Source organism: Mixophyes fleayi, chromosome 1 (assembly GCF_038048845.1).
Source record: "Mixophyes fleayi isolate aMixFle1 chromosome 1, aMixFle1.hap1, whole genome shotgun sequence".
In the NCBI taxonomy this organism is placed as follows: domain Eukaryota; kingdom Metazoa; phylum Chordata; class Amphibia; order Anura; family Limnodynastidae; genus Mixophyes; species Mixophyes fleayi.
The window spans coordinates 126,831,163-126,855,261 of NC_134402.1; positions in this window are offsets into that span (position 1 = coordinate 126,831,163).

Genomic DNA, 24,099 nt, shown 5'->3' on the forward strand with positions numbered 1-24,099 from the left:
CAATTTATAAAATATATTAAAAACATAATATATCCCCTTAAGGAAGCGTTCAATACAGCCTATATTACTACCAGATCAATCCATAGCAGAGCATGTAACAGGCAATGGGATTAAAGATGGTTCCAAGTAACCAGCATGTCCAGATAGATCCTCCACAGTATAGATAGTAGTAGATAGTCCAATGAATGCCCCTTCAGTTACAAACACGTTTCGATCTTTCAAGTGAGATCTTTATCAAGGTACAGGATGTATCCAGTCCATGCTCATATTTCTAGCAGTAGTCAATCAATCAAACACAGCTATGGTGTATACACATAATATTCAACAAAATCATATAAAAAATATGCACAACATCTTGCACTAAAAAAATCACATGCATAACTCAAATTTTTCCCATGTAATACATATATCATGCGGCATTGTCATAGCAACTGTTTAAGCCACAAACCACTTATTCAATTAGAGAAAACTTAATTATTTCTTCCAAATATATATAATATTCCTACCTTCTTATATATATAATCGATTCCCGAATAGTCCTAGATAACTATTAAATAGCTTATACTCCATATTGAATCGTCATGGAAACCGATCATAACAAGCGGCAACTTCACGCTGGCTTGATAGGGCTACACTCCAAGCCACATCATCATGGTAACAGTCCATAACGATCGGTGGGCACTAATTTCTAAACATCACATTGCACAATATTATCCAAAGTGATCATACTCACCATATACATGCGGGAATCACTTAACAGCTAAACAATCTCCTTTCAAGAATACTCAGACTATCCCACAGCACCTAATCACAGTGACAATTAGTATAGTGACCATACTGATCATTAAAATATCTATACTAAATCCATTTAAATATTTAAATATATATATATATATATATATATATATATATATAACATCCATTTAAAATCCATTTAAAAATCCATTTAAAAACTAGGATAAACTCATTCAGGTATCATATAATTCAAAAAGGAAATTCCACATACACTAGAGCAGGGGTGTCCAACCTTTTAGCTTCCCTGGGCCACATTGGAAAACGACGAGTTGGTTTGGGCCGCACATAAAATACACTAACACTAACGATAGCTGATCATCCAAAAAAACATAGAAAACATAGTTAACATATTAAACTTACTTGGAAATGAAGTTAGTAAGAGTTAGGAAACCTGTTGCAGAATCATGACTTAAGCAGTAGTCCCATTACCAGCTACAATTTAACTGCCCCTTAGTGGGGTTCGGGGAATTAAATGCCAAAAACGTTTTTTTCCTCTCTTTCTGCACCCATGAATCATTTTTTTTATTGACCAGTTAGAAATGGTCACCGATATAGGTAGCATCAGGAGGACTAATAGAAATCTACAGAGATTTAAAGATAGGGTGGCGGGAAAAATGGCTCATGGAGCAGCCTCCGATGAGGGTAACAGTGGGTGATAATTTCACCCTACTCAGCACTGCACATTTAAAATGGTTTAAAATATTAAAAATACAATCATCTCTTAATATTTATATTAGATACATACAGAGAACACAGCTAGTTCATAATTGCATGGTGCAGAAAGTCCAAATTCAGAGTAACAACAATAAGATGCTGGATAATCTTTCACTGCTGCTGATAGCTCGCGCGGGTGACTCCTCTGTGCTGCGCTACGCAATGGATGTCGGGTGTGATGACGTCACCCCCGACATTCACTGCGAGCACCGCACGGAGGAGGAGACCAGGGAGGGAGCCGGAGCGCCTGCTGACGTGACCGCAAGGTATTTTCTTTTTTTTTTTTTGCAGGATATTTTTTTCATTAACAGCGCTGCCCCCTTGCCACAACCGCTGGGCCACATTTACAGGCAGGCTGGGCCGCATGCGGCCCGTGGGCCGCGGGTTGGACAACCCTGCTCTAGAGATTCTTCCAAAATATAAATTATGAGCCAAATGAGACATACCCTTCAGGAGCACCAGAGAAGCCCTCATAGTCATGATTCCAAGAACCATTTAAGTTCAAAGTCATCATCAAAACCAGTGATGGCAAACTACTGCCCGCGGGCCAGAACCGGCCCACTTAGAGGTTCTATCCGACCCGCCAATATTTTAAAAAATGTTATTAAAATATGCATAAAATTATTAAAATATAATTATTTGTTTTTATACTTAAATAAAAAAAATAGATAAGATTTTGAAAGAAGAATTTGAATTTAACGCTTATGAGTTTATGAACTATCTAACGAATCAGTAATTTTTTGCGTCTTTTCTTTTCTTTTGGATGAGATAAAGTAAGATTTTCTTTGTATTCTTTTAAAATTCTGTATACAGATCTACCACTCACCTACAAAATTTAAATAAAAGAACAATAATTTTATTTTTATCTAAAGTCACTATTTAATACATACCCCTGTAGAAACTGCAACAATTTTTATGATTTCGTTTACGTTAAATAATGGGTGTTCATTACTTTCTTTTCGGTACACGTTAAGAATTATTTCCTTTTCTCCGCTACTCAAATGCCCCTTTCTACTTCTTTTCTTTGGAGGACTATATATAAGAGTTTCACTTGCACTCTCGTTTATTCGTTTATTTATAAAAACTTTTCATTATGCTGTGAATAATTCAACTATAAATACAAGACAGAAACTAAATACATCCCTGTGCGAGACATGCGATGCTTCTCTATTTTAGGACCGCTGAACCAATAAGAACACAGATTTTCGTTGATCACGTGAAGATCACGCGGCATGCTTTGTTATTGTTTACTGACGCTGTAACGTACTTGTCCACATCAAATAACATTAGTCTGTTATGGAATGTGCGTAAAGCGTGAAGGTACTGACTAACCTCAAAGTACTGTGCATAATCGTAAAACATTCCAACCCCAAAATGTCTAATAGTAAACGTAAACGTAAATACTTTTTCACAGTTTTTAAGGATAAACCACTGTGTCTCATCTGTAATGAAACCGTAGCAGTCTACAAAGAATACAACATTTCCCGCCACTTCATTTCTAAGCATAAAAATACCAATTATGAAGCCATGACCGAATATGATAGAAAACAAAAAGCAGAAGATCTTGGAACAAAATTATCAGGTAAGCAAAAATTTTTGAAGAAAATAAATATTTCTCAGAAAACAGCTACACATGCAAGTTATATTGTAGCATACAATATTGCTAAAAGTAATAAAGCTTTCTCTGATGGGGAGTTTGTTAAACACTGTATGCTCCAAGTTTGTGATGTTTTATGTCCTGACAAGAAACAGGATTTTAAGACTGTAAGCTTATCTAGAAAAACTGTGACGTCTAGAGTCGAAGCAATAAATAAAAATGTGACATCACAGTTGGTGTCAAAGATAAGTAAATTTAAATTCTGCTCTATTTCTATGGATGAAAGCACGGACATAAATGATACTGCTCAGTTGCTATTATTTATAAGAGGTGTTGATGAAAACTTTTCTATTATCGAGGAATTAGCATGAATGCGGTTGTTAAAGGGAATAACAACAGGGTCAGATATTTTTCTTGGATTTCTGGAAGGCCTATCAACTTTGAAATTACCTATAAGAAGCATATGCAATATTACGACGGATGGAGCACCAAGCATGATAGGAAAAAAATCTGGATTTGTTGGTAACTTTAATAAAAAAATATCCCGAGAACAATGTTGTCTTTCTACATTGTGTCATTCACCAAGACACCTTGTGTAAATCTGCCTTGAATATGAAACCTGTGCTTGATGTAATTGTGAAACTTGTAAATACTATTCGATCTTGTGCACTTACTCACAGACAATTTCGACAGTTTCTTGACTCCATGCAATCTGAATACTCTGATGTGCTGTACTACACAAAAATAAGATGGCTTAGTGCAGGACGCGTCTTCGAGCGAGTTTGGCAGCTGAAAGATGAGATAGTGTCATTCTTCCATGAGAAACAGTGGTCTGTGGAGTGTGAAATGTTGGAAGATACAACATGGCTTTCTGACTTTGCATTTTTCCCAGATTATCTCTGGCACATGAACAAGTTGAATGTTAAGATGCAAGGGAAAAATCAATTTATCAACGATATCTGGGGCCATCTCAGAAGTTTTAAACTACAACTTTCTCTGTTTGCTAATCAGATAGCTAAGAACGACTTGTCTCACTTCCCGAGGTTAAATTCAATAGCCCCAGTGAAGAAAGACGAACTAAAGAGCTACGAAGACAGTCTGAGAAAACTCCATCTTGAATTTGAAAGAAGATTTGAAGACTTCAATGCCTTTGAAAAAGACTTGGATGTTTTCAGCATGCCTTTTAATGTAAACTGTGAAAAAGTGAAACCGGACTTGCAACTTGAATTAATTGCATTCTAACAATCACCTCAAACAGTTTTTTCTCAATGTCCCAAAATTAGAGTTCTACAAGTCTCTGTCAAAATCCAGTTTCCCAAATCTGATATCTCACGCTCAGAAAGTTAGTGCTATGTTTGCTTCATCTTATATATATGAACAGGTGTTTTCTACAATGCAACTTAGTAAGAGTTCAATTAGAAACAGACTGACAGATGAGCATTTAACTTCACTTCTCAGAATCAGTGCATACCGGTTTGAAACCAGATTACGAGGAACTTCTAGTAATGCAGTCACAGCTTCATTCATCACATTAGTTTTATAAAAGTTTGCATTATATATTTCGATATTTGAGTTTTTTAATAAATTATATTGACCCGCCTAAAGTTTTTCTTTTTTATTTGGCCCGCTCCTGAAAAAGTTTGCCCATCACTGATCTAAACCCTGCGGTATTGAGGTCTTCATGTTATAAATATATTGCATCTCAGTTTTTGCAAGACATCAGCAATATTCTTAGATCTCCAATTCTCTTTGACTAATTTAACTGCACAAAAATATGATAGCTCCTCTGCAGAACACTTATGATGTTCCTTAAAGTGGGCAAACCATTTTTTTCTGGAAACCCTTTTTAATGTTCCTGATATGCTCACCAAGGCGTACCTTAAGTGACCAAGTTGTTTTACCCACATATTGTTTTCCACAATATGTTACCCACATATTGTTTGCCACAATTTATTACATATAATTCTTTGAATTACATGTAATAAATTCCTGTATTTCAAATTTGCCTCCATCGGCAGATGAAAAAACCTTTACCATCTTTGATGTCTCACTTTTAACTGTTCTGCAACCAATACAGGATCCACATCTATGGAAGCCCTACATGGCTAACAATGAACTATCCAATTCACTCAGCAAAGCACTAGTAACCAGTTTATTCCTCAAACCCTGGGATTTCTTATATACAAATATTGGTTTATCTGGAATAACCCCCTTAAAGGCTGTGTCCGTTAAAAGTAAATGCCAATGCCTCCTAACCACATTTTCTATTTGTCTATTTTGAGCATTGTACTTGGTTATAAACACTAAGTTGGGCACATTCTTTCTCTTTTTCTTATTATTAGCGTGTACCCCTTCAACCAATAATGTATCCCTACCGAGGTTTGTATTTTGAAGTTTCCTTAATGTTCTTGCTTAATAAAACTGGGCCAGTTGTACCGAAAGCTTTGGACTTGTGTGACCTCTCTCTATATATATATATATCTGGCGGTATGTAAAATATAAGTGAATGGGATTTGATAGTGTGAATTTCATCTTTTTAAAACACTCTCAGCCAAAATGATCCCCACCCCCCAAATCTGTGTCTGGGCATTCCCAACCATCCTTTATTGATACTTGTGTTTTATCTATGATCCAACTCTCCCATCCTTCTGTTTCTACTGTATATCTTCTACACCTTGAAACATGTCAGTATGAGTTTTAAATAATCTAGAGAAGATGTGCATCCATTGATTAATCAATTACACTAGGCAAAAAGAGGCCAAGTCAATGCCTTGATCATGTTCCTCAAACCATTCCTAAATAAATTTTGCAGTGTGGAAGGGCACATTATCCTGCTGAAAGAGGCCACTGCCATCAGGGAAAACCATTGTCATGAAAGGGTGTACTTGGTCTGCAACAAAGTTCAGGTAGGTGATACTTGTTAAGGTAATATCCATATGAATGTCAGGACCCATGATTTCCCAGCAGAACTATGCCCAGAGAATCCCACTCCCTGCATCGGCTTGCTTACTTCCCAAAGTGCTTCCTAGTGCCATGTCTCCAGGAAAACGATGCACATGCACCCGTTAGTCCGCATGATTTATCAGACCAGACTAACCATGATTCATGAGACCAGGCCACCTCCTTACATTGCTCCATGGTCCAATTCTGGCTCTCACATGTCTATTGTAGGCACTTTTGGCAGTGGACAGGTGTTAGCTTGGGTACAGTGACCGGTCTATGGCTATGCAGCTCTATACGCAGCAAGCTGCGATGCACCGTGTGTTCTGGCATCTTTCTTTCATAGCAAGTTTTAACTTTTTCAGCAATTTGCAGTACATTAGCTCTTCTGTGGGATTGGACCAGAAGGGCTATCCCTAGCTCCCCACTCATATCAATGAGCCTTGGGCACCAATAACCCTTTTACTGGGTAAACGATTGTGCTTCCTTTTACCACTTTTGATAGGTACTAACCACTACATACCAGGAAAATCCCACAAGACCTTTTGGAGATGCTCTGATCCAGTCATCTAGCCATCACAATTTGGCCCTTGTCAAAGTAACTCAGAACCTTATACAATTTGTGGGGTAATACCTGCGCAAACAACCAGTATAGATAGGAGATGGCTGCCAAAAACGGGGACACTGTAAAGGGGGGACCCCTCCCCCTGGTTGTAATATAGAGAACCACAAGAAAAGACTTGGGGTAATCCCCAGGCGCCTGTAGTGATGGAACAATAAAGGAATATGTAATAGATGTTTATTAAATCGCAGAGATTAAATAAAGATGTGTATTGTATCTCACAATGTTTCACTGATAATAAAACAACAAGCACATATCAATCATGCTGACATATGTAATGCTGAATGGACACCCATTCTGCTCAGTAGGTTTGTTGGCAGCAATGGTAGCGAAGTCCAATGTATTGGTGCAGTCACCATAAAAACAAGGCCCCAAACAATAGTGGGTGATGAGTCACATGTGCTGCATAGAGTTTCCGTGCTGATTGCACAATAAACAGTCAAATAGTAAAATGGATATAAAAGTCAGTGTACAATGATCTTGTGATAGCAGCTCCGGTACATCACAGGAGGGGAAAAGAGATGGTAGACTCACCCCGCTCCTAGAAGATCCACTTCTCAGATGTCCGTTCGGGGAAGCCGCTGTAGAAGCCTTGTTCCACGCTGCTTGGCATCCAGCTGCCAAAGTGAAAGTCCGTAGTTCACGCATGCGCATGCGGTGAAGTATGTCCGGTCCGTGCAGCCGGCTTGAAAGTGTAAAGTTGGAGATGCTAGTGAATGTTGGTTAATCCGTTTGGGATCGATATCCTACGCGTTTCACCCAATGATGGGCTTCCTCAGGGATGTGTAGAGGGCTAGAGCCACTATGCCTCTTTTTGTAGTTGTTTTAAAAACGGATGGACCAAAAAAAACCATTTTATGACCAGATGTGCCAATTAAGGCTATACAGGTTACAGCAGTTTATACTGAATCTGTTTGAGTGTATATGCTGGTCCTTATGGGGGACGAAGAATGTTATAAATCGCAGGAAGAACCTTTTATTGAATTAATAACCAGAAAAAAAGGGGAACTGTTCAGTAGAACTGATGAAACTCTTAATAGAAGATAGAGAAAGTTCACTGAAGAGAATTGAAGAGGAAATTTCACTTATACAGGTGAAATTAGACCCTCTTAAACATCTAGAAGACTATAAAAATCTAGAAACACTGACTCTTAACAAAATCAATAAAATAGAGGAAGACATCCTTAAAGTCAAAGAGAGGAAGTTTTTAAGAGATCTAAAGGACTACGAACTTAACTCTCAATATATACAAAATGAACCTAGACCAATAAGTCACAAGGTGGAGACCGCAAAAAGGTTAGATAGGGGTGGTCAAAGACCCGTCCGCATGAGAAGCAAAACAAGACCTGTGAGGCAAAAAACAGGAACATTGTACTCAAATAAGGAGTCCACGTACAGATCGCCTCTCATCAAGGAACTACCTCATAAGAGTTCCCTGAATAGGATTTACAAACCCCTAGATCCAAGGAACGTAAACAACTCCTTGGGATATACTTCCCCTTCCAACAACTATATCCAACTAGCAAAAGGTGGATTTGGGAGGGGAAAAGCCACAGCCTATAAGGAAATATCGCAAGTACAGATTGATATATTGAAGAAATTAGAAAAAGCACAGGCACCCATCTCCCAAAACACAGGACATCTGAGCAGACCATGGGATCAGGACCCGGAAAAAAATTTGGATCTTTTTTTAGATCTAGCGAAGGATCCCGGGTTCCTTACCGAGATAGTCCATGTGGACACGAACCTGTTAGGATCAACCCCTCCATCCCCCAGGAGGAGAAAAAGGCGCATACCCTCAGAGGAAAGAGAGGAGGAAGAATATGCAGGAGCAAGGCCCAAAATAAAAAAGTAAGCCAGTTTACTAATGAAGGAATCTTCAATCTCAGTAACATCCACCTTACCAAGGCCCAAAATGAGGTTTTGGGAAGAGGACTAAAGTTTGCTCCTAATACATCAATGGACAAATTTGAAACTTACATAGACATTCATAGGTTCATTCGTAAACTTACCCTGAAAAGATATTTCATTAGAGACCAAAGAGACATTGCCTCCACTCCAACTAGCGAGATTGAGAGAGGGCGTTCAGACAAATATACCCATACAACTTTAAAAAATAAGTCTACTTTTTACCCTAATTGTATGAAAGGATCCTTCTTAACTACATTCCAGAAACTAGTTGAGAATGACCTAGAACATCTAAAAATAGAGAAAAAAGGTACTCAATGTAACATTAGTAAGGCAGAAATGAAAGCCATCAGAGAACTCAAAAGCAATCGTGAAATTGTTATAAAACCAGCGGATAAAGGAGGGGGAATCACTGTCCTGAATACCACTGATTATCTAATAGAGCTAGAGAGGCAATTAAAGGACTCCAACACCTATGAGCACCTTAAGAGTGATCCCCTGACCAATTATCAACGGGACTTAGTTAAATTACTTAAAAGTGCATCAGAGGAAGGGATACTTAACAAAGCGGAACTAGAGTTTCTTAAAATCAAGGACCCTAGATTACCGGTTATATACCATCTCCCAAAAGTGCACAAGTCCCGTACCAACCCACCAGGGAGACCTATTGTTTCTGGGATAAATTCCCTTACTACCAACCTGTCAAGCTACATAGACTTTTTCTTGCAGCCACTTGTTACTCAACAAAAAAACTATTTAAGGGATACTAGCCATGCATTGGAGATCCTACAGGAGGTTCAGTGGGAAGAGGGTTTTATCCTTCTCACATGTGATGTAACCTCACTTTATACGATAATTGATCACGATAAGGGGTGCCACCATGTGAGCTCCATTCTGAGAGAGGAATCTCACCTCCAAATGGAACAGATAGAATTTCTTCTGCAGAGTATAAAATTTGTCCTGCACCATAACTATTTTTGGGCTAACAGTGGGTACTACAGACAGATTCGCGGGACAGCTATGAGCGCGAAATTCGCGCCCAGTTACGCGAATTTGTTTGTGGCCCACTGGGAGAATCTAAATATATGGAATAACAATCCATTTGCAGAATATGTACACAAATGGTACAGGTTCATAGATGATGTCCTGTGCATATGGACAGGAACTATAGAAAAGCTAGAGGAGTTTCTACTGTACATCAATACCAATGACCTCAATATGAGGTTTACAGCCAACTTTAGTAAAGAGAAGGTTGTCTTTTTAGACTTAGAGATATACATTGAAAACAATAAGGTTGCAACTAAAACACATCTGAAGGAAGTGGACTGTAATTCTTATATTCCGGCCTGTAGCAGCCACCATACCAACTGGCTGCGCAACATCCCCAAAGGCCAGTTCACTAGAATTAGGAGGAACTGCTCCACTATAGAACAATACGACATCCAGGCCGATCTGATTAGGGACAGGTTTCTGCAAAGGGGCTATGATAGCACCTCTGTAGAAAGAGCCCTTGTAGAGGTCAGAAAAGAAGACAGAGAAAATCTCTTAACTAAGAAAACAACAAAGTCCTTTGAACAGTTTGATGCCCCCTCTTTCATCACCAGATATAGTAGGGATTCCAAAAAGATAGAGAAAATCATCTGTAAACATTGGAACATCCTTTTGGGAGATGAGAGATTGAGGGAGATCTTACCTAACAAACCAAGGTTCATTTACAAAAAAGCCAACAACTTAAAGAATGCCCTTGTGACAAGTAGTATTCCAACCACTGTACCAACGCCTAGTACTACATGGTTAGGAGAGGCCAAAAAAGGGTTTTTTCATTGTACAAGATGTCATGCCTGTAAGATTAGCCATATGAGGGGCACTAAGCCCATCAGCACATTCACCTCTACTGTTACTGGTGCCACCCACACAATCAGAGAAAAAATCACCTGTGACATGAAGGGGGTGATATATTTGATAGAGTGTCCTTGTGGCAAGCAGTACGTGGGAAGGACTGCAAGAGAACTACACATCCGCATTAGTGAACATCATAGGAATATAAAAAAGGGGTTTGAGGCACACAGTGTCTCAAACCACTTCTCTCTCTTCCATAATAAAGATCCTTCATTGCTAAAGTTTTTGGGCATTTGCAAAGTGAAGAAATCATGGAGAGGGGGAGATTTCATTCGATCCATGTCACGTGAAGAAAGCAAATGGATCTACACTTTGAAGACACTAACACCGCGAGGTCTAAACATCGACTTTGAACTTAATAGTTTTCTGTAACATACTAAACTTTTCCTTTTTTTCTGGTTATTAATTCAATAAAAGGTTCTTCCTGCGATTTATAACATTCTTCGTCCCCCATAAGGACCAGCATATACACTCAAACAGATTCAGTATAAACTGCTGTAACCTGTATAGCCTTAATTGGCACATCTGGTCATAAAATGGCTTTTTATTGGTCCATCCGTTTTTAAAACAACTACAAAAAGAGGCATAGTGGCTCTAGCCCTCTACACATCCCTGAGGAAGCCCATCATTGGGTGAAACGCGTAGGATATCGATCCCAAACGGATTAACCAACATTCACTAGCATCTCCAACTTTACACTTTCAAGCCGGCTGCACGGACCGGACATACTTCACCGCATGCGCATGCGTGAACTACGGACTTTCACTTTGGCAGCTGGATGCCAAGCAGCGTGGAACAAGGCTTCTACAGCGGCTTCCCCGAACGGACATCTGAGAAGTGGATCTTCTAGGAGCGGGGTGAGTCTACCATCTCTTTTCCCCTCCTGTGATGTACCGGAGCTGCTATCACAAGATCATTGTACACTGACTTTTATATCCATTTTACTATTTGACTGTTTATTGTGCAATCAGCACGGAAACTCTATGCAGCACATGTGACTCATCACCCACTATTGTTTGGGGCCTTGTTTTTATGGTGACTGCACCAATACATTGGACTTCGCTACCATTGCTGCCAACAAACCTACTGAGCAGAATGGGTGTCCATTCAGCATTACATATGTCAGCATGATTGATATGTGCTTGTTGTTTTATTATCAGTGAAACATTGTGAGATACAATACACATCTTTTTTTAATCTCTACGATTTAATAAACATCTATTACATATTCCTTTATTGTTCCATCACTACAGGCGCCTGGGGATTACCCCAAGTCTTTTCTTGTGGTTCTCTATATTACAACCAGGGGGAGGGGTCCCCCCTTTACAGTGTCCCCGTTTTTGGCAGCCATCTCCTATCTATACTGGTTGTTTGCGCAGGTATTACCCCACAAATTGTCTGATCTACCTAGACCCCATTTATATCAGCTGCATCCCAGTTTCACATTACATCACCATAAGTATGATACACTGCCAAAGGGAGCAGAGACTTCTTAGGATAGGGGACATCTTCTCTACTAAAGAAAGAGTCTTAGAACCATTGGTAAATGAGAACACTTTTTGTGACACATATTTACGGTACGAAAAACTCCTAACCTTAGAACTTAAACAATGGTGGGAAACCACCACTCTTAACCAATATATTCTCCACAAAATTGTACCAAGGGGTCTTAGGATTCCTAAACGACCCACATACAATTTGGAGAATGAATCGTTTATGAATAAATGGAACTCAATTCTCGAGAACTGTTCAGTAGAACTGATGAAACTCTTAATAGAAGATAGAGAAAGTTCACTGAAGAGAATTGAAGAGGAAATTTCACTTATACAGGTGAAATTAGACCCTCTTAAACATCTAGAAGACTATAAAAATCTAGAAACACTGACTCTTAACAAAATCAATAAAATAGAGGAAGACATCCTTAAAGTCAAAGAGAGGAAGTTTTTAAGAGATCTAAAGGACTACGAACTTAACTCTCAATATATACAAAATGAACCTAGACCAATAAGTCACAAGGTGGAGACCGCAAAAAGGTTAGATAGGGGTGGTCAAAGACCCGTCCGCATGAGAAGCAAAACAAGACCTGTGAGGCAAAAAACAGGAACATTGTACTCAAATAAGGAGTCCACGTACAGATCGCCTCTCATCAAGGAACTACCTCATAAGAGTTCCCTGAATAGGATTTACAAACCCCTAGATCCAAGGAACGTAAACAACTCCTTGGGATATACTTCCCCTTCCAACAACTATATCCAACTAGCAAAAGGTGGATTTGGGAGGGGAAAAGCCACAGCCTATAAGGAAATATCGCAAGTACAGATTGATATATTGAAGAAATTAGAAAAAGCACAGGCACCCATCTCCCAAAACACAGGACATCTGAGCAGACCATGGGATCAGGACCCGGAAAAAAATTTGGATCTTTTTTTAGATCTAGCGAAGGATCCCGGGTTCCTTACTGAGATAGTCCATGTGGACACGAACCTGTTAGGATCAACCCCTCCATCCCCCAGGAGGAGAAAAAGGCGCATACCCTCAGAGGAAAGAGAGGAGGAAGAATATGCAGGAGCAAGGCCCAAAATAAAAAAGTAAGCCAGTTTACTAATGAAGGAATCTTCAATCTCAGTAACATCCACCTTACCAAGGCCCAAAATGAGGTTTTGGGAAGAGGACTAAAGTTTGCTCCTAATACATCAATGGACAAATTTGAAACTTACATAGACATTCATAGGTTCATTCGCAAACTTACCCTGAAAAGATATTTCATTAGAGACCAAAGAGACATTGCCTCCACTCCAACTAGCGAGATTGAGAGAGGGCGTTCAGACAAATATACCCATACAACTTTAAAAAATAAGTCTACTTTTTACCCTAATTGTATGAAAGGATCCTTCTTAACTACATTCCAGAAACTAGTTGAGAATGACCTAGAACATCTAAAAATAGAGAAAAAAGGTACTCAATGTAACATTAGTAAGGCAGAAATGAAAGCCATCAGAGAACTCAAAAGCAATCGTGAAATTGTTATAAAACCAGCGGATAAAGGAGGGGGAATCACTGTCCTGAATACCACTGATTATCTAATAGAGCTAGAGAGGCAATTAAAGGACTCCAACACCTATGAGCACCTTAAGAGTGATCCCCTGACCAATTATCAACGGGACTTAGTTAAATTACTTAAAAGTGCATCAGAGGAAGGGATACTTTACAAAGCGGAACTAGAGTTTCTTAAAATCAAGGACCCTAGATTACCGGTTATATACCATCTCCCAAAAGTGCACAAGTCCCATACCAACCCACCAGGGAGACCTATTGTTTCTGGGATAAATTCCCTTACTACCAACCTGTCAAGCTACATAGACTTTTTCTTGCAGCCACTTGTTACTCAACAAAAAAGCTATTTAAGGGATACTAGCCATGCATTGGAGATCCTACAGGAGGTTCAGTGGGAAGAGGGTTTTATCCTTCTCACATGTGATGTAACCTCACTTTATACGATAATTGATCACGATAAGGGGTGCCACCATGTGAGCTCCATTCTTAGAGAGGAATCTCACCTCCAAATGGAACAGATAGAATTTCTTCTGCAGAGTATAAAATTTGTCCTGCACCATAACTATTTTTGGGCTAACAGTTGGTACTACAGACAGATTCGCGGGACAGCTATGGCCGCGAAATTCACGCCCAGTTACGCGAATTTGTTTGTGGCCCACTGGGAGAATCTAAATATATGGAATAACAATCCATTTGCAGAATATGTACACAAATGGTACAGGTTCATAGATGATGTCCTGTGCATATGGACAGGGACTATAGAAAAGCTAGAGGAGTTTCTACTGTACATCAATACCAATGACCTCAATATGAGGTTTACAGCCAACTTTAGTAAAGAGAAGGTTGTCTTTTTAGACTTAGAGATATACATTGAAAACAATAAGGTTGCAACTAAAACACATCTGAAGGAAGTGGACTGTAATTCTTATATTCCGGCCTGTAGCAGCCACCATACCAACTGGCTGCGCAACATCCCCAAAGGCCAGTTCACTAGAATTAGGAGGAACTGCTCCACTATAGAACAATACGACATCCAGGCCGATCTGATTAGGGACAGGTTTCTGCAAAGGGGCTATGATAGCACCTCTGTAGAAAGAGCCCTTGTAGAGGTCAGAAAAGAAGACAGAGAAAATCTCTTAACTAAGAAAACAACAAAGTCCTTTGAACAGTTTGATGCCCCCTCTTTCATCACCAGATATAGTAGGGATTCCAAAAAGATAGAGAAAATCATCTGTAAACATTGGAACATCCTTTTGGGAGATGAGAGATTGAGGGAGATCTTACCTAACAAACCAAGGTTCATTTACAAAAAAGCCAACAACTTAAAGAATGCCCTTGTGACAAGTAGTATTCCAACCACTGTACCAACGCCTAGTACTACATGGTTAGGAGAGGCCAAAAAAGGGTTTTTTCATTGTACAAGATGTCATGCCTGTAAGATTAGCCATATGAGGGGCACTAAGCCCATCAGCACATTCACCTCTACTGTTACTGGTGCCACCCACACAATCAGAGAAAAAATCACCTGTGACATGAAGGGGGTGATATATTTGATAGAGTGTCCTTGTGGCAAGCAGTACGTGGGAAGGACTGCAAGAGAACTACACATCCGCATTAGTGAACATCATAGGAATATAAAAAAGGGGTTTGAGGCACACAGTGTCTCAAACCACTTCTCTCTCTTCCATAATAAAGATCCTTCATTGCTAAAGTTTTTGGGCATTTGCAAAGTGAAGAAATCATGGAGAGGGGGAGATTTCATTCGATCCATGTCACGTGAAGAAAGCAAATGGATCTACACTTTGAAGACACTAACACCGCGAGGTCTAAACATCGACTTTGAACTTAATAGTTTTCTGTAACATACTAAACTTTTCCTTTTTTTCTGGTTATTAATTCAATAAAAGGTTCTTCCTGCGATTTATAACATTCTTCGTCCCCCATAAGGACCAGCATATACACTCAAACAGATTCAGTATAAACTGCTGTAACCTGTATAGCCTTAATTGGCACATCTGGTCATAAAATGGCTTTTTATTGGTCCATCCGTTTTTAAAACAACTACAAAAAGAGGCATAGTGGCTCTAGCCCTCTACACATCCCTGAGGAAGCCCATCATTGGGTGAAACGCGTAGGATATCGATCCCAAACGGATTAACCAACATTCACTAGCATCTCCAACTTTACACTTTCAAGCCGGCTGCACGGACCGGACATACTTCACCGCATGCGCATGCGTGAACTACGGACTTTCACTTTGGCAGCTGGATGCCAAGCAGCGTGGAACAAGGCTTCTACAGCGGCTTCCCCGAACGGACATCTGAGAAGTGGATCTTCTAGGAGCGGGGTGAGTCTACCATCTCTTTTCCCCTCCTGTGATGTACCGGAGCTGCTATCACAAGATCATTGTACACTGACTTTTATATCCATTTTACTATTTGACTGTTTATTGTGCAATCAGCACGGAAACTCTATGCAGCACATGTGACTCATCACCCACTATTGTTTGGGGCCTTGTTTTTATGGTGACTGCACCAATACATTGGACTTCGCTACCATTGCTGCCAACAAACCTACTGAGCAGAATGGGTGTCCATTCAGCATTACATATGTCAGCATGATTGATATGTGCTTGTTGTTTTATTATCAGTGAAACATTGTGAGATACAATACACATCTTTATTTAATCTCTGCGATTTAATAAACATCTATTACATATTCCTTTATTGTTCCATCACTACAGGCGCCTGGGGATTACCCCAAGTCTTTTCTTGTGGTTCTCTATATTACTCAGAACCTTACGCTTGCCCATTTTTCCTGCTTCCAAAATCTCCTAATTTCTGAATGATGGATTTGTTCACTTTGGTCTTCAAAGTGTGATTAAATTGGTCACTGAAACCTGAAGTAAAAACAAAATATCATGTCTGGAAGAGCCATTTATTCTCAATGAAAGAACCGAGCAACTAATAAAAAAGAGTGAGGGTGGCTGTTAATGTAGCTAGACCTATACTTTATTCCATGGTTTGGAAAATATATTCTCAACTACAATTTTTTTAATGTGTGCAATTAAATAGAAAAGATGTTTGCTGGCATTTAATATAACCTGAAGTCACAAGAATCAAAATAGTAGAAACATAATAGCCATTTCTGTAAATTATCATGTATTCCACAGAGTGGCCTAGGCAAACTGTAACACTATGGCTTATTATACTAGTATATACATAATAAAATACATTATTTGGTGTTCCCTAGGGAACAATGTGTTGAAAACATTTCTCTTGCTAAGCTACTCACATGCCAGTTGTATCAACAGAAAGGTGTTGAAAGCTCTGATCAGGAAAAAGCCTTCACCACTTGTTGGTTTATTCAGATTTTACATTTCTGTTCTGGTGCTAAACACTGTGCGATTTTTATAACATTGGGAATGTTGTGTTTCTAGTTGAAGTATAAACAAAACTTAAATTATTTGTACTCATGAACATATTTAAATATATAGGAGTGTTTAACTGGCATATGAAACCACTTGTGGAGGGGGGGACTTAAGTAATTCAAATCAGTAAGACAATATAGAAGAAAAAATAATTTGATTCTTTGTACTAGCCAAAATCATTATTAATGCTATTATAGTTGCCCATAACTGTAATTTGTATCAAAGTTCCTCCTGTATTGAAGACCTTATAAGCTGTATTCTGTATCAAATACACTCCAAGCTGTACTTTGTATCAAAGACACTCCTATCTGTACTCTGTATCACAGACACTTCAAGCTGTACTCTTTACCAATGACCCTCCATGCTGTACTCTGCATCAAGACCCTCCATGCTGTACTCTGCATCAAGACCCTCCATGCTGTACTCTGCATCAAGACCCTCCATGCTGTACTCTGCATCAAGACCCTCCATGCTGTACTCTGCATCAAGACCCTCCATGCTGTACTCTGCATCAAGACCCTCCGTGCTGTACTCTGCAACAAAGACACTCCAGGCTGTACTCTCTATAAAAAAAATCCTACAAACTGTACTCTGTTTCAAAGACACTTCAAGCTGTACTCTCTATCAAAGACACTCCAAGCTGTACTCTGTATCAAGGACACTCCAAACTGTACATTGTTCCAAAGACACTCCAATATGTACACTGTATCAAAGACACTCCAAGCTGTACTCTGTATCAAAGACACTCTAAACTGTATTCTGTATCAAAGACACTCCAAGCTGTACTCTGTATCAAAGACACTCTAAACTGTATTCTGTATCAAAGACACTCCAAGCTGTGCCCTGCATCAAGACCCTCCATGCTGTACTCTGCAACAAAGACACTCCAGGCTGTACTCTCTATAAAAAATCCTACAAACTGTATTCTGTTTCAAAGACACTTCAAGCTGTACTCTCTATCAAAGACACTCCAAGCTGTACTCTGTATCAAGGACACTCCAAACTGTACATTGTTCCAAATACACTCCAATCTGTACTTTGTATCAAAGACACTACAAGCAGTACTTTCTATCAAAGACCCCCCAACTGTATTCTGTATCAAAGACACTCCAAGCTGTACTCTGTGTCACAGACACTTCAAGCTGTACTCTTTATCAAAGATCCTCCATGCTGTACTCTCTATCAAGCCTGCCTGGAGCCTCTGAAGTTTTGGTATTTATTGTTTACTGTTCAGTTATGTCTCACCCTGTATAGTCCACTGTTTGTGCTGTGTACGGCGCTGCGGAACTCTTGTGGCGCTTAACAAATAAAGGATAATAATAATAATAATAATAATAATAATATCAAAGACACATCAAGCTGTACTCTGCATCAAAGATCCTACAAGCTGCACTTTCTATCAAAGACCCTATAAGCTGTACCTTCTATCAAAGGCCCTACAAGCTGTAAACTGTTTCAAAGACACTCCAAGCTGTACTCTGTATCAAAGACACTCTAAACTGAATTCTGTATCAAAGACACTCCAAGCTGTACTCTGTATCAAAGACACTCTAAACTGTATTCTGTATCAAAGACACTCCAAGCTGTACTCTGTATCAAAGATCCTCCGAGCTGTACTCTGCATCAAGACCCTCCATGCTGTACTCTGTAACAAAGACACGCCAGGCTGTACTCTCTATAAAAGACCCTACAAACTGTACTCTGTTTCAAAGACACTTCAAGCTGTACTCTCTAAGACACACCAAGCTGTACTCTGCATCAAGGACACTCCAAACTGTACATTGTTCCAAAGACACTCCAATCTGTACACTGTTTCAAAGACACTCCAATCTGTACTTTGTATCAAAGACACTACAATCAGTACTTTCTATCAAAGACCCCCCAAACTGTATTCTGTATCAAAGACACCACTCCAAGCTGTACTCTGTTTCAAAGACACTCCAAGCTGTACTCTGTTTCAAAGACACTCCCAGCCTGAGTCATTAAGGAGAGCAAAGTATAAAAAGGAGTAACTTTGCACCTGGGCAAAACCATGTTGCATTGAAGGGGGAGGTAAATTTAAAATGTGGGGACAGATTTATGGTTGAAATAGGGCATGTTCTAGATCAACTTTAATTTTCAATGTAAAAATAAAGCTATGAAGTATTTGTGTGCTAGATGAAAAAGCAGCCAGTATTTAACTTATGTGCAAAATAATAAACTAATTTGCACCCCTTGCTTTGTAACATGGTTTGTTCTGGAAAACATTTACTCCTTTTTTTGCCTTACTTTCCTTAATGTCTCAGGCCCTCCAAGCTGTACTCTTTTTCAAGACAAAGTTCTATTCTATATTAAATTAAAACCAGGGCATGTTAGTTCCTATATGTCACGACCACCCAGCCTGTCCCAGAAACAGCAATCTGAACAGCTGGATGTGACTGGAGTCACCTTAGTCACTTAGCAATGAATACACGTTTTCTGCCACCACAAAGGATTTATTATGGTGTCCTTACGTTCACCCAAACCACTTATTAATGTTTCACACTTAAAACACATACACATGTAGCATGAGCCTCCCTGGGCTTCATAAGTTCAAAAAGAATCACAGAGAGTACACAAGATTAAATACATTTAACCTGAAAAATGTTTCCAAGGCTTAGTTACAAAAAATGACAAGACATACAATAAATTGCACAAATAAGTTTCAGAATTAAAATAGAAAATAAAACCAAAGTCACTACTTACTAGTTAAGACTTGTGGGTATATTTACTAAACTGAGGTTTTGAAAGAGTGGAGATGTTGCCTATGGCAACCATTCAGATGCTAGCTGTATTTTTGTAGAATGCACTAAATAAATGATAACTAGAATCTGATTGGTTGCTATAGGCAACATCTCCACTTTTCTTTAAACCCACAGTTTAGTAAATATACCCTTTGGTGTGCGACGGAGCACAATTGAGAAATATAGAAAATTTCAGTCTTGATAGACCCCCTCATGAAAATGCACACATTGTTGTCTAAGGCAGAAGACTTTAAACCCTTTTCCACATAGCTCTCACCCCCACCTTTGGAGTTTAGCTGTCAATAAGGACAGATTGATCTCCCAAATGTCACAGGGCTTTCGAAGTGAGCTAGGGATGTCCTGAGATCGAGAATGTTCACAGGACCTTGAGTTCTCACCTCTGCTCATTCTGCTTGGCTTGATGGTTTACAACTTTGGGGCTTCAAGCTCCAAAGAGATGCCTATCTCTCCCTGGTCTGGCAATTTCAACAGATTACTGACAGTTGCATAGGTTCAAACTCTTGTCATCTAGCAAAGCACACATTGGGATTACATTACAGGATTACATACAATATACATTGTCATACATGAATTCAACAGAAAATAATATCAGTCAATACATCTACTACGTAATCGTCACACCATACAATACATGTAAAGTTGACCAATGGACACCAAATTCTTCCCTTTCTTCATAATAAAATATAGCTCATTTTTTCGCATTGCATTTAGACACACTTTTTTATACTTTACCACACAAAACAATCAGCACATTTATCAGTTTTTATATGTGTAGTACATGTTAGACAATTAAACAAGGTTCTGATTGGTTGCTGTTGTTCAGAGCAATTTATGTGCCTAAATGTATTGTTAATAAAGAAGCCCTGAAGAGTGTTTTCTATTTATAAACTATGGGGTCTACTTAACAGTCTGTGGCTGTACTGTACAGAAAGTTGTACATCCACTATTTAATAATACTTATCTATGAGGCGATGCTCTTTGAAAATCTTTCTATACAACAAAACTCGTTTCATTGCGAAAGGGAGTTGACTTACTGAGCATACATAATGTTTCTTCACTCATGTGCAGTAAAGTCAACTCTGCCCTAAAGAGGGGAGGAGCATGCAGCCAGCCAAGAGGATCTTCTCCAGTGGAACTGCACTCCAATGGAAAACATAACTAACGCTATCCTGAGATGGGATTAGGTTTTGGGTGCAAGCGGCGCAAATCCATATAATTATTTATATAAATAATTTAATATGTTACAGAGGACTATACAGAAATTAACAATTGTGTTAACAAAATTGTTTTCTCTGTTTTTCCAACAACATTCACACAATAGAGTGCTTATGTGAGGGAAATCCCTAGTCACATGACTGATTATAAATATGTGTATTACCCCAATTAAATAGCAATAACATATTGTTTAGGTAATTGCCAAATATGACTAGGAGACTTTACATTGCAATAAAAATATTAAAATGGGAATGAACATAAAAGAAATATAAATATGTATATAGGAGGACAGCTCGCGCACTTCAACATGCCAGTTGAAAATCAGTTCATGAAAATACCAAATGTTCTATATTCTGACCAACAAGTATAAATGAAAGAACCACTTAAAAAATAGAAACAATAATAATAATAAATACATAATGAAAATGCAACTAAATAATTGAATATATTTGTGAACAGCAATTATTACTGTATAACATACAGCACCACGCTAGTCCTACAATATACTGTAGATTTTCAATGTTCCAAGGGCTCGCACATAATATTTCTTCGCAAGTTCAAAAAATACAAAATTAACATTGTATTTATAGTAAAGGACAATAAATCTGTTTAAAACCCCATCTGCATGAAGACTTTTTTTATATTGCAATTTTACAAATGACAGGTCCGATTCCATTATGACTGAAAACTGAAAGCTAAACAAATGCAATGCAATGCAATGTTCCAACATAGACAAGTGTATGGATGGATTAGGGATGGATTAGGGATCAAGCATATAAATATTTAGTACATACTGGCTGGATTGAATCTGGAAAGTCCGTAGTTGAGACTTTCTCTCTAGTTTAGGGCAATTTCTCACAGCTTCTACTTTATCCACCTGGGCTTTTACTTTTCCCCGACCGACCACATAGCCCAGATATTTAGCTTTGCCATGGCTAGCGCACACTTCAGGGGATTCCCCAGTCCGTGATGCCTTGTTGAATGCCTCCACCTTGGGAAGATGGGATTCCCAGTCCTGACTGTAGATATTTATGTCTTCAAAGTAAGCCGTAGCGTATTTCCGGCGAGGCTTCAACGCTTTCCATTGCTTGCTAGATTCTGGCTGCCATCCCATGCAGGCCAAACAGCAATATCTTGTACAGAAATAGCTCTTCAGGTGTCAAAAAGGCTGTTTTGTGTTTGGCCAAGGTAGTGAGTGGTATCTACTAGTACCCTTTTGTTAAATCTAGGGTAGTCAGATACTGACTACTGGCCAGACTCTCCACTAGCTCATCTACCCATGGTATTGGATACATGTCAAACCTAGGACTATAGGCTTATTCCACTCACAAGTGGACTCCTCCACTACCCCGAGTTGCAACATGTCCTCCACCTCTCGCTTTACTGCAGCCCTTCTTGCCTCAGGTATTCTATATGGCCGTTGGTTAAGACTTAGGTTATGCTCAGAATGGTCGATAGATAAGCCATTGTGACTGGTGTATTATGGTCATGCTCCAACCAAGTTCTTGTTAACTTTGCAAGGTCTGCTAGCTGGGCACGCGTTGTGGATTCCAGTCTAAACCTCCAGTAACGGAAGCGTTGTGCCTGCTCGGGCCCTGTTACCCGTATCTGTGCCAAATTTGCAGCCTTTAGTTGCTGAAAGTCCATTGCCTGGTCCTCGGGAACATCCATATTGGCCTGCTGGGCTTCACATAAGGAGCCAGTTTCTCCACCCTTTCATCTGTTCGCCTAAGACGTGTCGCTGTCCTTTCAAAAATAACTAAAATGCCTCAACGCCGTCCGAGGAGGTCATCTTTTGCAAGACAGTGGGTTTTTGCAAACTTTGTCTGAGCTGTATGAGCTCCACCCACAACAGTCTGTTAATTTCCACCTGGGCCTCGGCAACGGCTAGCATTTGTATCTCTTGGGCTGGCCACATTAGTTAAAGCTCAGAGGATTTCCTCCAACTTGTTATCTAATCCAGCGGGATAGCGGAATCTCCCTTAACATACACTGACAAGCAAAATGGAAAAACAGCTACAACAACAAAAAGAAAAAAATGGAAAAAAAACATGCACAAAGAAAAACTTTTTTGGAATATCACACTTAGCTTTGTTCTCTGGATCGCTGGATGGACAGCTGTGTTTTGTCTGTCCTTTCAGATCCCAAGATGACACCACCTTGAAATTACCAAATAAGAGACTCCTTACTCCAGGCTTCCTAAGCAGTAACTGTTTTATTACAGTATAAAACAGCATAACACAAACGGTAAAGATTTCACGGCTTCCTGACACACTAACTACACACACAAGCCTTCGCTTTTGTCTGGCTACATCTCAGCTTTAGAAGCCCCGCCCACCATATCCCACAATCCTTATATACCCAAACACACACCACAGCAAACACACGTTGTTGTCGTGCACTTATGTGTATACTTCCTCCCCAGGGTAACTGCAGGATGATTAACCCAGCCTGTATCTCTCCCTGCAGGTCCTATTGTGGTTACCTTGTAATATATATATATATATATATATATATATATATATATATATATTGTGGCAAAGAGGCACATACACACACAGGTGTTCCACATGAGTCTAATTGGTTTGTTTTGCTGTGATTTGTTTGTAGTGCTTGGGTGGAGGATAAAGACACTGTTTGTATTTGTGGGCGGGACCACCGATGCCAGTAAGTGGCCGGCTAGTAGTCAGGGAACTATTGTTTAGCCTAATGTAGGTGGTGGGAGATTTTGTGATACTTTTGCTGGATATGACTGCTGTACCACCGTTGAAACTGTTTAACCATCCTGACAACTGCCAATAAACAGTAAAATGATTCAGCAAACCTGTGTGAGGCTCCAGTGAATACAGTACTTTATCACATGTGGTGTCATCGTGGGATGTGTAGGACAGCTAAAATACAGGCATCCTCCCAGCCTCCAGACGTAAAGATGGTGAGTGGAGTCTGTTAAAAACCATTATAATGCATTAAACTGTTGTAATGCTTTGCTTCCAATGTTGTTGCCCTGAAGAGACAAACCTGTGCACTGGGAACTGATTAGCAGCTGTTTTGGTCGCAAAAGAAAGCAAAATTTTAAACACTGCTGGTCATTGTAGTGCCACACTTGTTAAAGGTTGAAACTGTGAGTTGGGTGTGGTCCAAA